The 15206-nt window shown below is 32.6% G+C and overlaps 1 protein-coding gene across 1 annotated transcript in view; it reads right to left on the reverse strand.

The window, feature by feature from the left end:
* LOC118612506 overlaps positions 1 to 15206 on the reverse strand; it is a 244737-nt gene that overhangs the window by 209916 nt on the left and 19615 nt on the right. The window lies entirely within an intron of this gene.

Below are 15206 nucleotides of genomic sequence, written 5' to 3' on the forward strand. Positions count from 1 at the left end.
AATATTAAATTTAGAGGCACATTTTGAGAAGAAAGTAGGGCAAACAGGAAATAGAAGAACAAACCAGTTCAAAAGGATCTACTTGACTGGAAACCTAGAATTATTGAGTTAAATCCTTCCCCTTGGGGTTTACCAAGTATACATTTCAGAATTCTAAATTATCTCCTCTCCCTATATATGATGAAACTAGCTTATCACACACAGCCATTCTAAAGACAAACAACTGAATAGAAGCATTTTGTTTTATGGCAGGTTTTTATTTTCTGATCAATGAACAATTATGAAACCTTCATCATGTTCTTATAGCTGTTAACAATGCTGAATAGTTTAAAATCAGAAGAGATCTGAGAAATCCATGTACTATTTCCCAAAATACATTCCAGTATATTAGTTCTGCAAAATATTCTAAGGAAAAACGATGATGATGATAGTGGTTGTGGAGGAGTTACATGAATATGATTGGAAAATTGTAAATTATATCCTTCTCCTGACAACTGACCAAGCATATTAGTATACTAAAATCTAATATCTGTGTAGTAGAGTGTTACACACTCAAAAAACTGTTTAACAAAATATTTTCCAAATTTAGAGGCCCACGAAACAACCTGTTGTAATGCTCATCTACCCCAACTGTATTTTTTAAACAGATTGTACAAAGTCTTACTCAACAGGTCCTACTTTCAAAGTCAGGAGAATTATAAGTTGCAGTAAGTCAGCCGCTATAAGTGTTAAAACAAAACAAAACAAAACAAAAACTGAAGGCTGTGAATAATTAAAATATATATAAGTAAAGTAGATTTTAGGTTCCTATTGAATAGAATTCATGTTTTCTTCTATATCGTATCTTAAAGTGAACAAAAAGAAATACAGTTAATCTGTCGTGTGCATTCTGCACTTGTCCACTCACTCTCTGGCCGGGTTGAGAGAGGGTTTATACCACAGAACACTCACAGTCTTGTGTGTTATTGAAAAGAAAAAAATTGGTTCTAATGCCTAGCTTAATAATCTCAAATAAGCCATATTTCATATGCAGACTGTTCCATACTTCTTAGAATTGTGTAAGACATACAAACATTATTGCTGGCATTATAAAAACTGCAAGAAATTTGGTAGTTTCCTGAAAGACATACAAAGCAAAGGGCTAGCAAAGCAACTCCTTTCTCTGAGAAAATTTTATCCAAAAGACCTGACAGTACTTAAAGCCATTCTAATGAAATTTTACCTGGTGTTTACAATAAATTTGAAGTCTTCTTGAATTTTCAACCTTTCCTTCATGTTTTCTAAAGTTTCCTAGTAATCAATATCGGATTTAAAAGGGATTCCTCTTAGAGTTCTTCAGAATTATTTCTCCAAATGTCGTTTCTACTATATGTCCAATTTACATATAGTTAACATTTGCGTTATTCTGAATAATGTACAAATCTAGTTTAAAGTCAGTGTTTTATTTGGTTTAACCACAAAATGAAATGTTCACTTTGAAGTTTAATGACTTTTGTTCTTTTGTGTTCTGGTAAAGTAAAAACTGAACTTCCTGGGCTCTTATTACACACACACACACACACACACACACACACACACACAGTCATCTATAAACATGCAACAATATGTTTTATATGTGTGTAATATGTGTATGTTCATATACATACATATGCATCATCTATGCATTTTTGTGTATAGATGTATTTAGTCTCTTTCCCTGGCTCTGTCTGCCTTGGTCTATATATGCTACTGTAAGCTAGAACTAGGTATTTAAATTGACATTAGCTTATGTAAATCTAATAACCAGACCCGGATCTATAGTTTAGTAACTGCATTTATATGATAAGACTTAAGAACAGAGTAAGGCTTAGATGTTTTCCATCAAACATGGCCCCAAAATACATGGTTACAACATTTGCTGAATGAGAACAAATAAATCGAGCAGTTGTTTCCCTTTTGATCCAAATAAACAGAAGGAAAAAATTAAAATTTCAGTCTCTATCTTTAACTTACTCCTCATTATATAGATTAAAAGGTAAGGAAATTGATACCAAAGTTTTATTATTATCAAAATTAATAGGAATAGATTGTTAATGACAAAAATCCTTGTGGATATTTTATGCTAAAAATCACCAAAAAGATATATTTGAATTAACTGTATTGAAAATTGATTTCTTCTATACAACACATTTGAAAAACTTTGATTTCTTAAAAAGGTAACTTTGATATTTATAAAATATTTGATATATTTAAAAAATGTGTATGTTTTTTTCAAGATATTATTTCTATTATTCCATGACCAAAAAATGGGACTTTTAAGAAATATATATATATATATAAATATATATATAATATATATATATATATATATATATATAACTATTATGAGTATGTACGACATCTTCACTTTTACATAGATCATATTTTAGATTGTAAGGTCTGTTGATAATTCAAGTCTCAGTTAATTTAAATGCAGCTACTATTATATTTCACATTTTGCAGGGTCAGGAATTCAGGCAGATTTCAGCCAGGTGATTATTCTGTTCAATGTCACACTGTCTAGAGTCACTTAGTGGTATTCAGCTGGCATCTGGACTGATCTGAGAGGTCCACACGAGCTTTCATTCATATGCCTGGTGCCTTAGTGAGAAGGCTAAAGACTGGGCTTTAACTGGACATCTCTCCCACTCTAGGTCATCCGAGAGCCTCTCCACGTGGTCTCCCATGCAGAATAGTTGACTATTTACATATGGCAGTTCTTAAAGACTATCATATGCTACTTCTGCCATATTAATCAAAGGAGTTGCAGACCAATCCATACTCAAGAGAAGGAGGAATAGACCCACCCCCTCCATGGAAAGGAAGAATATTTTGTGGTGATGACCACGGCACCATTGCCAAAAAAGTGATGTCTATATTTCTCAACTTCTTACTACCATATATTACAAGCCCTGATTTAAGCAAAAAAGGAAAATATTTATCACAGTTTTTCTATCTCGTTTAACAATAAAACTATGCCTACAGATCTAAAAGTGAGAGTTTACATACTAGAAAGCACATGAGAAAATTTAGTAATACTGAAAATTAATTTCATCAAATTGCCTTTAATAATTGTAAAATAATTACAAATGCCTTACGACAATTAAAAAACAGGCAATGTTTTAAGTGCTTTCTATTTTTTTTTTTAATTCTTCAGTAATTCCCCAAGGGTAAGATTATCATCGTTGTTTTATAAAGAAACTGAGGCACAGAAAGATGGAGACTTCTTAAATTTAAAACCTACTAAGATGTATATGTGGTATTCAAATCTAGTCATTCTGGCTTTAGAACTTGTACTGCCTTTCTACTTACTATTTCAAGTTATAATAATTCCAAAATATTTCCACATATTTAGAAAGTCTGGCAAATATAAAGAAGTTGCAAAGATTTTAATATCTCCCAACTGGATAGTGTCATAGTAAAAATATCAGCAATTTATATTCAGTTTCATTTCCATTCTATGTATTTTTGGGTTGTTCTGTTTTCACAAACACCCAGATGGAATAAGGCCTGGGAGACTTTAAGAATTAATCAGTTGGATGGCTGTTTGGCGTTAAAAGAATTCACAGTAAAGTTAGCAATTGTTTTATTATTCCTCTGAGTTCTGTAGATTGTGTTGTTATGCTGAAATATGTGACTTTTTATTTGAATTGTTATGTGTACACAATTCTAGTTGCATGTATGTTAAATATGATGATGTTAAAGTCATAAAATATTTGTTACTTGTATCTTTTATTACTTATGATTCTATCTACATTGCTCAGTAAGTGCAATTTTAGTAGTACTATATCAGTACAACAAAAAAAACATATTTTCACTGCCTTCTAAGGCAGGGGTCCCCAGCCCCTGGGCCATGGACCAGTATCAGTCTATGGCCTGTTGGGAACAGCGCCACACAGCACGAGGTCAGTGGCAGAAGAATGAGCAAAGCTTCATCTGTATTTGCAGCCGCTCCCCAGAGCTAGCATCACCGCCTCAGATCATTAGACATTAGATTCTCATAAGAGCACCAGACCTTGGTGCCAAAAAGGTTGGAGACCACTGTTCTAATTGTGAAGTCCTTGAAAAATTAATTTCTGGTTGATAATGTATACACATAAATGATATAATGGAAATATTATGTAGAGAAAGTTAATTTCTTATGTATTTTGCAATTTGAGTAAGTGTAAAAATTACCTTTAAAATTCCCATTCAGAGATGATAGTTAATCTCTTTTAGAAATTAAATTAAAAAGTAGCTTCTGTTTAGAAGTGAATATCTGAGATCAGAAGACCATCAATAAACTTGAATTCATTCTCCATAATTATTTCTTACAAAGCTGTTTTGACGTCTCAAAAACAAGTTAAGCAGAAAAGCAAAGCATAGGAATTTAATCATATCAATGGTTAGTATCCATCCAAGTCATTACAGAGTAATTCTCGACCTTCTAAGCTTGAATTCCAGCATATCTGTATGAGATACCTAATATGAAATAACTCAGACACCTATTTTGTTATAGAAGAAACGCAGTATTGCAGAAAATCCTAAGGACTATTTTGACTTGTGTCAACGAAAGAATGTATGTATTTTAAGGACCCTTCTCGAAGTTTCACAGCATATTAGCAAAACTACATTTTAAGCTAAATCTCAATGCCTTCATCATTATCAAACACTTTAGGAAAAGCTACCTTAGAATATAATTTCTGAAGCTGTTTCTGGGGCTTCTCTCAGAAGGTGTAATTGGGGAGAGCATAGCTATCTTCTTAGTGGAATTATCTACCTTTTTCTAAATGTATAGTTAGTTACTTGGTTAAAAATATAATCCAAAGGGTAATCCAAACATAATCCTAAAGTACAATCCAAAGGAAACAGATGAAATAATATAGTTAATGCATATGATATACTGCACAAGATATACTGAATATGTATTCTATTGAATGATAAGTGACTGGACTATTTTAATTTACATAACATACTCAAATTATCATTTCAGTGTGCAATCAGTATAAGGTGTTATTAATGAGATATTTATAATCGTTCTTTGCACTGGGTCTTAGAAATTACAATTAAAGCACACATCAACATGGAATAACCGCATTTTAAGGTTTTAATGGCCACTTGTGGCTAGCGGCAACCAAATTGGACAGCCTCTCTCTGCCCTTATGCACTATTTTATTTATACGCTTCATAAATTTGACAACATCTCCTACAATTGCATTTGTTTTGACATGTTGAAAGCTGACCGATTCAGAAATATTTCTAGAAATCCATATATGTATTTTAGATTTTAATTAAACTTACTGTGATTGATTTATATATAATAAATTGCACCATACAGAGTACAGTTCTATGAGATTTGACCAATGTATACAGGCATGTAAACAGCACCAAAATGCAATTTAAAATCTTCCATGTATCTTTTTTGTATCTTTTGAGTCACCTCTCTCCCAAGTCCCAAACACTGATATATTTTCTGTCACTAAAGATTAACGTTGCCTGATGTAGAATTACGTATCAATGGAATCGTACATTATGTATTATTTCCTTCTGGCTTGTTTTGTTCAGGAGATATATATAGATATAGATATAGATATATATCTATATATATCTATATATAGATATATATCTATATCTATATCTCTAGATATATATCTAGAGATATAGATATAGATATATATCTATATATAGATATATATCTAGAGATATAGATATAGATATATCTGTATATAGATATAGATATACAGATATATCTATATCTATATATATACATACACATACACAAAGATTCTTCCACTTATGTATAATAGTTTGTTTCTTTATAATGTTAAATAATATTCCATCATGAATATATCATAATGTTTACTCATCTGCTGTTGAACACTTGAATTATATCCAGTTTTAGGTTATTATGAATAAATCTGCTATAGACACCCTTTTGTAGGTCTTTGTGGAAATTTACATTTCTTTTTTGTATAAATACCTAGGCATGAGAATTCTGGGACAGGAGTTTTCCAAAGTTAATTTTGTTTTCTAAATTGTTTGTATCTTTTTATGATTCCCAAGAGCAGTCAGCCTTTATCACTTTAGCCATTCTAATGGGCTTATACTAGTAATCTATCGTAAAGATGCTAACCATCTTTTATGATGTTTATTGATGATCTGACATCTCATTTTGTGGCATATATGTTTAAATAGCATGTCTATTTTTCTTAATTGGATCATTTCTTTATAAATTCTAGATATAAGATCTTTATCAGCTTTATGTATTACTGATATTTTCTCTCAGTTTGTGGTTTGTCTTTTCTATGTATTTAATGATGAATGCTGTATTTTAGAGACCAGAAGATTTGAAATTTGATGCTCAATTTATGATTTTTAGTTTTGTGCTTTATATATCTTAAGAAATCTTTGCCTAAAGTATCAGATTTTCTCCTATATTTTCATCTAAATTTTGTATACTTTTAACTTTTATGTTTAGATCTATGGTCCATTTTCACTTAATTCTCATGTTTGATGTGAGGTAAGGATGCAGGTTGTTTTTTTAAGTTGACTTTTTCCCCAAATAGATATCCAGTTATTTTAGAGACTTCCAATTGTCCTATAGGTCACTGAAGCTTTATTTTTCTATTTTTTTTTCTTTTTTTGTATTTATCTTTGTGCTTCAGTTTAGATATTGCTATGAACTGAATTCACAACTTAACCTGCTGAAACTCTAAATTCCAATGTGACTATATTTTGAGATATGGCCTATAAGGAAGTAATTAAGGTTTAGTGAAGTCAAAAGGAAGAGACTCTTATTAGAATTAGTGTCCTTAAAAGAAGAGATGCCAGAGAGTTTGTTCACATCCTCACTCCATGTGAGCACAGAGAAAAGGCCAGGTGAGTATATACCAAGAAGGTGGCCACCTGCAAGAGAGTTGTCATTAGAACTCAACCATGCTGACATCCTGATCTCAGACTTCTAGCCTCCAAATTTGTGGCAAAATATATTTCTGTTGTTCAAGCCACCCAGTCTATAAAGCATTTTGGATGGCAGCCCAAACTACACAGGTATCCTCAATTGTTATTTCTTTGTGTTTACTTCTAATCTGACTTTCAGTGCCTAATGAGATGCTAACCTCAAACAGTAAATATTTTAATTTAGGTATATTTACCTTAGAAGTTCCATCTGGTTTTTATTTATATTTCTCTTTTGCATTATGTTTTTCCTTATGTGATTCATAAATTCTGCTTATTTGCATGGCTAGTAATTGTTTTATGAGATCCAAGACATTGTATAGGCCATGTTGAGTATTTTATTGACTGCCTTTAAAAAGTATTGTAGTTTGCTCTGGGAGATAGTTAAGTTATATGAAGAGGCTTTCTTATTTTTTATTTTTATTTTTTTCTTTTCAATTTTGTTACAGCAGGTCTGGGGTAGACTTTACTCAAAGTATATACAGCACTACTACACAGCATAGGGATTAAGAAACAGGTGGCTTATGAAGAGACTTTAACCATCTTTTCTCCTCATATCCCACAACAACTATAGTAAAGAAATATTAAAAAGTACAGGAGTTTACAGGAGAAAAGGGAAAAGTGAATATTTCAATGATTTTTTTTTTTTTTTACTTTTACAAAGCAATAGAATAACTAACCTAACAAGTAAAACAGTGCTTAATTTCAATCCATTTTGTGAGAGACAGCTCCACACAACCAAGCATGTTTACCTGTTGATTCTCTAAGATGCTTAGAATTTGGAGGAATAATTTCAAAGATGTCAAAATCATTGAGGTCAATTTTATGTTAATTTATCAGCTTTTGTTAAAGGAAAGAAATTTAAATGCACCAGGGCAACTTCTTTAAATAAAAACTTACTATTTTTCTTCTGAACTCTACATGCAAAATTCTTATTTGTACAAAAGACTTGCTATATATTGCTTAAAAAAATTGAGCATCTACGTAAAAACTAAGATAATTTGTGTAATTACTGCTGTTTTAAAAGATGTGAACTAAAATATCTTCTGGTTATTTTCTTTAATAATGCCAAATTAATATTTACTTTTCTTATTATATTACATACTATTTCATTTCTTGGAGGAAGATGGCAAGGTATTACAATACCTCAATAACAGAATTATCATTACAATCAACTACAAATATGAATATCACTCTATTGTTTTAGAGTGATATTATTCATCTTAATAGATGGTCTGGTTACTTCTAGGTAAATGATTTCTCTTTGAGCATCTATCAAATGACATAGAACTAGATAGCATTGCAAACCTGGAAAAGAAGAATCAATTGCATACAGTGGAACGTGAACATTGAGGGTTGCTCAGAAGCATAATAACAATGCAAGACAACTCAGAACATACAATGCAGACTTTCTTATTAGTAATTTAAAAATATATCATGAGTATTACAAAATATATCCTGCAATCTGGGAAATAATTAATTTCATAAAATATTTAACAATTATAATTGTACACATAAACAAACACATCTAAGTGTTCCCGTTCAGTCCATCACACGACAGCAAGGAATATGAAGGCAAATTGTTGTTAACTTTGAAAACCTCGTCCTCACATTTCTTCTTTTGAGATATAGTCAAGAATATTGGTCAGAAGAAATGTCCCACAGGTTGGGACAATTTGTCCCTACTGCTAAATATTTATAGCTGTAACCAGCAAAGTCAACAACTTTTTAATTCTCCCCTCTGGAAAAGAATCGAAAAACATATTTCTGTACCTGCTATAAAATTATTCACTTATAGGAAGAAAGTTTGTTAATAGAATGCTGTTCTCAGAGTCCTGTTGGGTGAAACAGTGTAATGAATGGAACTTCTGGTGTTTATAATAACAAAATCCCTTGAAGAAGGTCCAAAATCCATTTGCCTAAAACTGAGTTCCATGTTCCCAATGTTGTTAATAGTGGCATTTCAGCCTTTTCCGGAAGAACAGATGCCCACTGTTTGGTTTTGCAGATTTTCACAGAAAATGGGCTATGTCTACCCACTAAGTGGCAGAATAGTTTAGAAAATATCTCTGGCCATAACTTCAGTTAAATGTATTAAAGCACAACCTATATAGTTTTAACACAATTAAAACAATATATAATCCTAGTCTTTCCAAATTGTGTTGCCAGGTTGATAAAGAATCTGAATAAATTTGACTAAAAGCCAAAAACCGGGGTTAATACTGTTTCCGTATTATTTTATGTAACCAGCATGCCAACACAATTTCATTTTCATTAATTTTGATACATATTGAGAAATAGATGTTAAAACTTAAGACATCTAATGTGCCATATTTCTTTTTTAATCCATGTTATAATTTTTTTTACTATGTCAGTATTCAGATAGTTTTTATGCAACCATAATAATAATATTTTTGAATTTAAATACCAAAGACCTTATAGAGTTCATGTTTATTTACCCATCAGTGATAGATACAATAGATACAACGGTTTGGCCAGTAACTTGAGACTTTATTCTAATCCAAAAGAAGGACACAGATCTGTTGCAAACAGCAGTAGACCATGGTGATATTTCATTTATTGCTCAAAAAGCAGAAAAGCATCGCACAACTGGTCATTACGAATTTAATTCGATTCAATTTCAGTTGTGTTACTGCTGCTGTTTATCAAGCCTATGATCAATTTGTTTCTGATTCCCTAGCCAATTCACCAAATGGGATCTTCTCTTTCTTCTTCAATGCCCTGAGCTGATAATCACTCTTTCTATGAAATTTAAAATGGTAGAAAGACTATACACATTGGTTTCAGAAATCAGAGTTTTAAGATTTTTCATTTATTAACTGTGTTGTCTTGTTTAAGTCATAGCATTATACTTCTCTGTTCTCACTTATAAATAATAGTAGTAGCTATTTCACAGAAATAATGCGAAAAGAAAATGTGAACACATACTGAAGTGTGATATGTAACCTGGTGTGAATAAATCACTTGTGAGACAGTGGTTAGCAAAGTGTGGTATGGGGAGGGGCAGCATCAGGAAAACCGGTAAATACCTATTTTGTAAGAAATGAAAGCAATTAAGCCCCAAGCCCGATGTACTGAATCAGAAATTTTAGGGGTAGAACCTAATAGTCTGTGTTTGAACAAGTCTTGCAAGTGATTTTGGTGCTGAGTAACGACAGAACCATGAGTGTAAGGAATTCTACTTGTTTGTTCTTTGACCTCCCACCAGCGTCTTGCCCACTAAAGTCCTTACTCTTAATGATTTTTCAAGGGATCACTGAGAACAACATTGATCTTTAACACATGGCTTTATGCCATGAATGACTGAATAATTAATATGTAATAAAAATCATATCTAGATGAGTTAAATATAATTACATAAATACAATATAATTCATGCAAATATTTATTTTGATTTTAATTACATTAAATTTCACCTATTGGTGAGAAAATCATACATCTTGTGTTAGAATCTAGGAAATCCCACCGCCTTACTCAGACTTTGATTTTCCTTCTTATATTTTTCAAATTCTAGTGACTCGCTCACTCATTCCCTCCCTTACTTTCTTTTCTATTTTCTTTTTTCTTTCTTCGCTCTCCCTCTCCCTCTCATAAATGTCATATATCGTCCTCTGCCATGTTCATGTTCTATAATGCCACTGGTACTACTGGAACTGTGTCGAATATCTTCATGCATTTGTTTTTAATTCACTTTAGACAAATAATTTCCTTTAGACAAGAGAAGTGAAGAGCAGAGAAAGAAAAAACAGCTACTAACGGTGTTGTTTAGTGAAACATGTTGGTTTTTGTGTGTGCATAGGTTTGGATGCAAAGTAGACTATGTTCCTACTCTGGGTTGAAGGGGAAAACTTCCCTGTATAATGCCTGCCCTTAACACATTTTTTTTTCTCTTTTTGTCTCTTTTAAGTCTCTAATACTTTCGTGGTCTGTCCTCTGCTAACACTGCTTTAACGGTTTTGTGTTTTAGGCTTTATTCCTTTAGGCAAAATGAGTATATCCAAATTGTTTACAAGCTAAAAAATGGACGCCTTATCAAAAAAAATATATCTTTATTAAACATCTCTAGCTGCAGTTGTTTGGGATTTTACTATCCCACTTTTTGGAGGTTTGCAACAACATTCTTATAATAATAATATTTTTGTGCAATTCTGATTATTTTACCTATTTTAACAGCCTTGTTCAAAATAATATAATGGCATATTTTAAATATAATGTGATTTATAAAATTACTTATGTGCTAGACAAAAGCTCTACCTGTTTTAATTCTCTTAGTAGTATAATTTATAAAGAACTACTATTATTTGCATTTTACAGCTGAGTAAATGGAAGAAATGAAAGTTTAAATGATCTGTTCAAGATCACATAAGAAATGGTAAAGAAGGGATTTTTTTTAGCAGGACTAGGGAAAGTGTCAACATTAGTCTCTAGGGTTTTATGTAGTTTTGAATTTTAACTTTTAGACATAGGAGAGGTAAGAATGGGAGATATATCTCTTAATCGTCAAGTTACTATTCCTGAAGAAATGTCCACACTTTATAGGAAGAACCTCAGGAAAAGATGAAAGAGCCCACTTAACTTCTCCCTGACCACCCTGCCCCGCGCCGAGCAGGCCCAGTGTTCAGGACTCCACACTGGAAAGTGCCTACACTCAGAGCTGCCTGCAGGGGATGCAGAGAGAATGCCCACTCATATCCAAACGAGGACATGTTTCCTTTAAGAACAGTCACACCCTTGGGAAATTTTACGTTCCATGATTTTTCAGTTTCTTCAATTAGCTTACCTTTGAATTCTTATCACATTTTTTTATCTTTTCTCTTTTCATGCTTCTATTTTACAATGTTACATCTTTGGCTTCTTTAGTTTTCTTTTTGTTTAATTATTTATATTTATTTTTAAAAATCTGATGTTTTCCAGGAAGGAATGAGGTTAAGACCAATGAGGTAATTGCCTTGGGACATAAAATTTAAAAGAGCAGTAAAATTTAATAATCAAGATATATATAATATTTTCATGCAATATTTTTTTAAAAAGTCATTGGCAAGCTATGACCCCGAGCTAGTTTTCTCTTCTTGTAAATAGTTTCATTGGAACAAGCACAGGAATTATGTGAGGTGAGTGAGGTATAGTCATTGCATATGCAGGGTAAAATTCTGTTTTTATATAAAATTTTGCTATTTATTACCATGTTTTGTTTGCATTATTTTAAAAAATAGTGTCTATCTATTTGATTATGTACTTATTTTGTAGCATCTTGAATTGTCCACCCTGAAGCATGCTGACTCACTCACCTCACCTACCGTAGTCCCAACCTGGGAATACTTTTTTTTTTAAATAATCCTAGAATCCACTTTCATACTATAATTGCTTTCTCCATGAGACGCACAGCTCAACATATTTCCCAAAGCAATGATTCTCTTGTAGATAGTATGTATGGATTAGTAGGCTTTTATTAAGTACTCAACATATATCAGGCTATGTAAAGCATATCCTGCTACAAAAATTCAGAGTAAAAATTCCACACATCTCTTTTATTTTTTTTTTAAATAAAACATAGCAAAGCTTTCACGTATCAACTGAGATAAATCTCAATATCTAACTCTTGACATGTTTTTCAGGATTTCCAAAACTGTGAAAGGATATGGAATCCATAATAGTGATCTAAATGACTTCCATACTTAAACTGAAAATAATGCCCATAAAGGAATTGGTTCAACAGCCTAGACTCCCATTGCCTTCAGGTAATTTTGCATCAAGATTCTTGCTGTGCTTTTATGCTCTAGGTCAACCTGTCCACTGAGACACATCCACCTAACTTTGACCTCAATGGTATGGTGCAGAATGTTCTGTTTTCTTCCAGGAAGGTACTTGGATTTTTATGTTTACTGGATCCCCTCACTCTATTACTATTTCTTCTCTGTCCTAGTAATGTCAAGTAGTGGGTACTTTTATAGTCACAAAGGAATAGTAATTCTAGAATAGTGGTTTCTAATAAAAATTTAGAAGATCAAAAAGGCACACTTTTTCAACAGCAATGAATGAATAATTAATACAACACATTTGTTCCCTATAGTTGAGGAATATTTATATTTTCTTTCACTGTTTACCTACCTCAATCCGTAGAGAAAGGAACTTGCTATGTTTTGTTCCCTTGAGGACATACTATTTCCTGAGGTAGGAAGAACATTTGTAAAAAGGGCCGGATACTGAGTCTTATTTTCTGGAGGATGCCAGTCCAACAGGAAAGTCTCTGCTTCCACTTGCTTTGGTCCCCTGCTGTTCCCTTTTTCTCCACACAAGCACAGGTGGTGCCCATCACTGGCACCTTCCTTTTTATCATTCTTCAGGTATTTGGCATTTTCTCATCATCTCCACCTTTCCTCCACCTGCTAATCTCTTTCCCCACCCAGACTATACAGGACATCCAGTCCTGTATCCGCAACATTAAATTTGTGCACTAATGGCAAAGACCAAAGCCAATTTGGGGAGAGAATAAATAATACGTCTTTCATATTACCAAACTGAGATAAATCTCAATATCTAACTCTTAGTATACTTTCAGATTTTCTAGAATTATGGAAGGATATGAAATCTGTAATAGTGATCTGAATGATTTCCATACTTAAACTAAAAAATGATCATAAAGAATAAAAATCATTTTTTATGATTTTATTTTTTAGGAAGCCTGAGCTTCCTTCAGGCTTCACATTTAAGGCACAGTTCCATTTATGATTTTATAAGATATATACTTGGTCATTAACACAGCCAATATTTTTATTGTAAGTTATTAAGTTTGTTTTTCTCTTTTTTTAAATCTCTACTGGGTAATCCAAAGGAGGAGAAAGATGAGAGGGGTTTTGCCTCAGAACTTTCAAAACCTTGTATAATTACATGTTTAATCCTCATTAACAATTCTATGGATTAGGTGCTATCATCAGTTGTCTTAGGTAATAGAAGTTTAGAGAGCTTAAATAAGAGTTACAAAATTACATGGATTGGCAGAGCTAGGATTTGAATCCAGGTTTCCTGGTCCACATGCTGGCCTCCTAATCACCGTGTTAAGAAGAGAATACATTAACTTCTCAGAGGTTCCTGCCAAGTTCTCTGACATTTTGGGATTACTCCATTATTTTAATACTCCATCTAGCCTTTCACTATTGAGATGGGTTCTGAGTTTGGACAACTAAAAAGTGGGTGAGGACATCAGAATTTGGAACTAAGGATCTTTCCCTTTTCCTCTCTTATTCTCTCACAAAACCAAGAACCATATGAAATTCAGGGCATGTGTTACAAGAATTATTGTGTACAATTAAAACTTTGTCCCATATGGCAATAATATCCTCCAAATGTAACAAGAAAGTAACCAATTTTCTGAAATAATTCATTTGCAAATGGTATAAAAATATACTATCTGTATTAAATACAAAGAACGAAACATGAACTACACAAACAAAAAAATCTGGTAATAATCATTCCCATTTTTAACTTAAACTTTTAGTTTGCATGTCAAATTCCCACATCGAGTAGAAGCAGACAACAATCACCCACACATATCAGAAAGTTATGCCAGCGTTCCTTTAAAATAGTGTCAAACTCAGGCTCTTTCCCTATGGAATAATGAAAAATGGCCCGTTGTCAGTTAATATCCAAAATTTATAAAGAATTCATACTCAAAACCAAAAAAAAACAAACGATCCGATTGAAAAATGTAGAGGACCTGAATAGGCATTTCTTCAAAAAGGACATACAGATGGCCAATAGTGTGATATACGAAAAGACGCTTAATGTCACTAATCATCAGAGAAATGCAAATTAAAACCACAGCAGATATCATCTCACACCCGTCAGAATGCTATCATCAGTAAATCAACAAACAAGAGTTGACAAGGGTGTGGAGAAAAGGGAACCCTCGTACAATGGTGCGATTGCAAACTGGTGCGGCTACTTTAGAAAACATTATGGGCTTTCCTCCAAAAATTGAAAATAAAACTACCTTATGACCCAGCAATTGTACTTCTCTGGGTATTTACCTGAAGAATACCAAAACACTAATTCGAAAAGATACATGCACCCTTATGTTCACTGTAGCATCATTCACAATAGCCAAGATACGGAAGCCACCTAAGTGCCCATTCAAAAGACAACTGGTTGCAGAAGTGGCACATACATACAATGGGATGTTACTCAGCCATATAAATGAAATCTCACCATTTGCAACATGACTAGAGGGTATC

Source organism: Rousettus aegyptiacus, unplaced genomic scaffold, assembly GCF_014176215.1.
Source record: "Rousettus aegyptiacus isolate mRouAeg1 unplaced genomic scaffold, mRouAeg1.p scaffold_m13_p_16, whole genome shotgun sequence".
Lineage (NCBI taxonomy): Eukaryota > Metazoa > Chordata > Mammalia > Chiroptera > Pteropodidae > Rousettus > Rousettus aegyptiacus.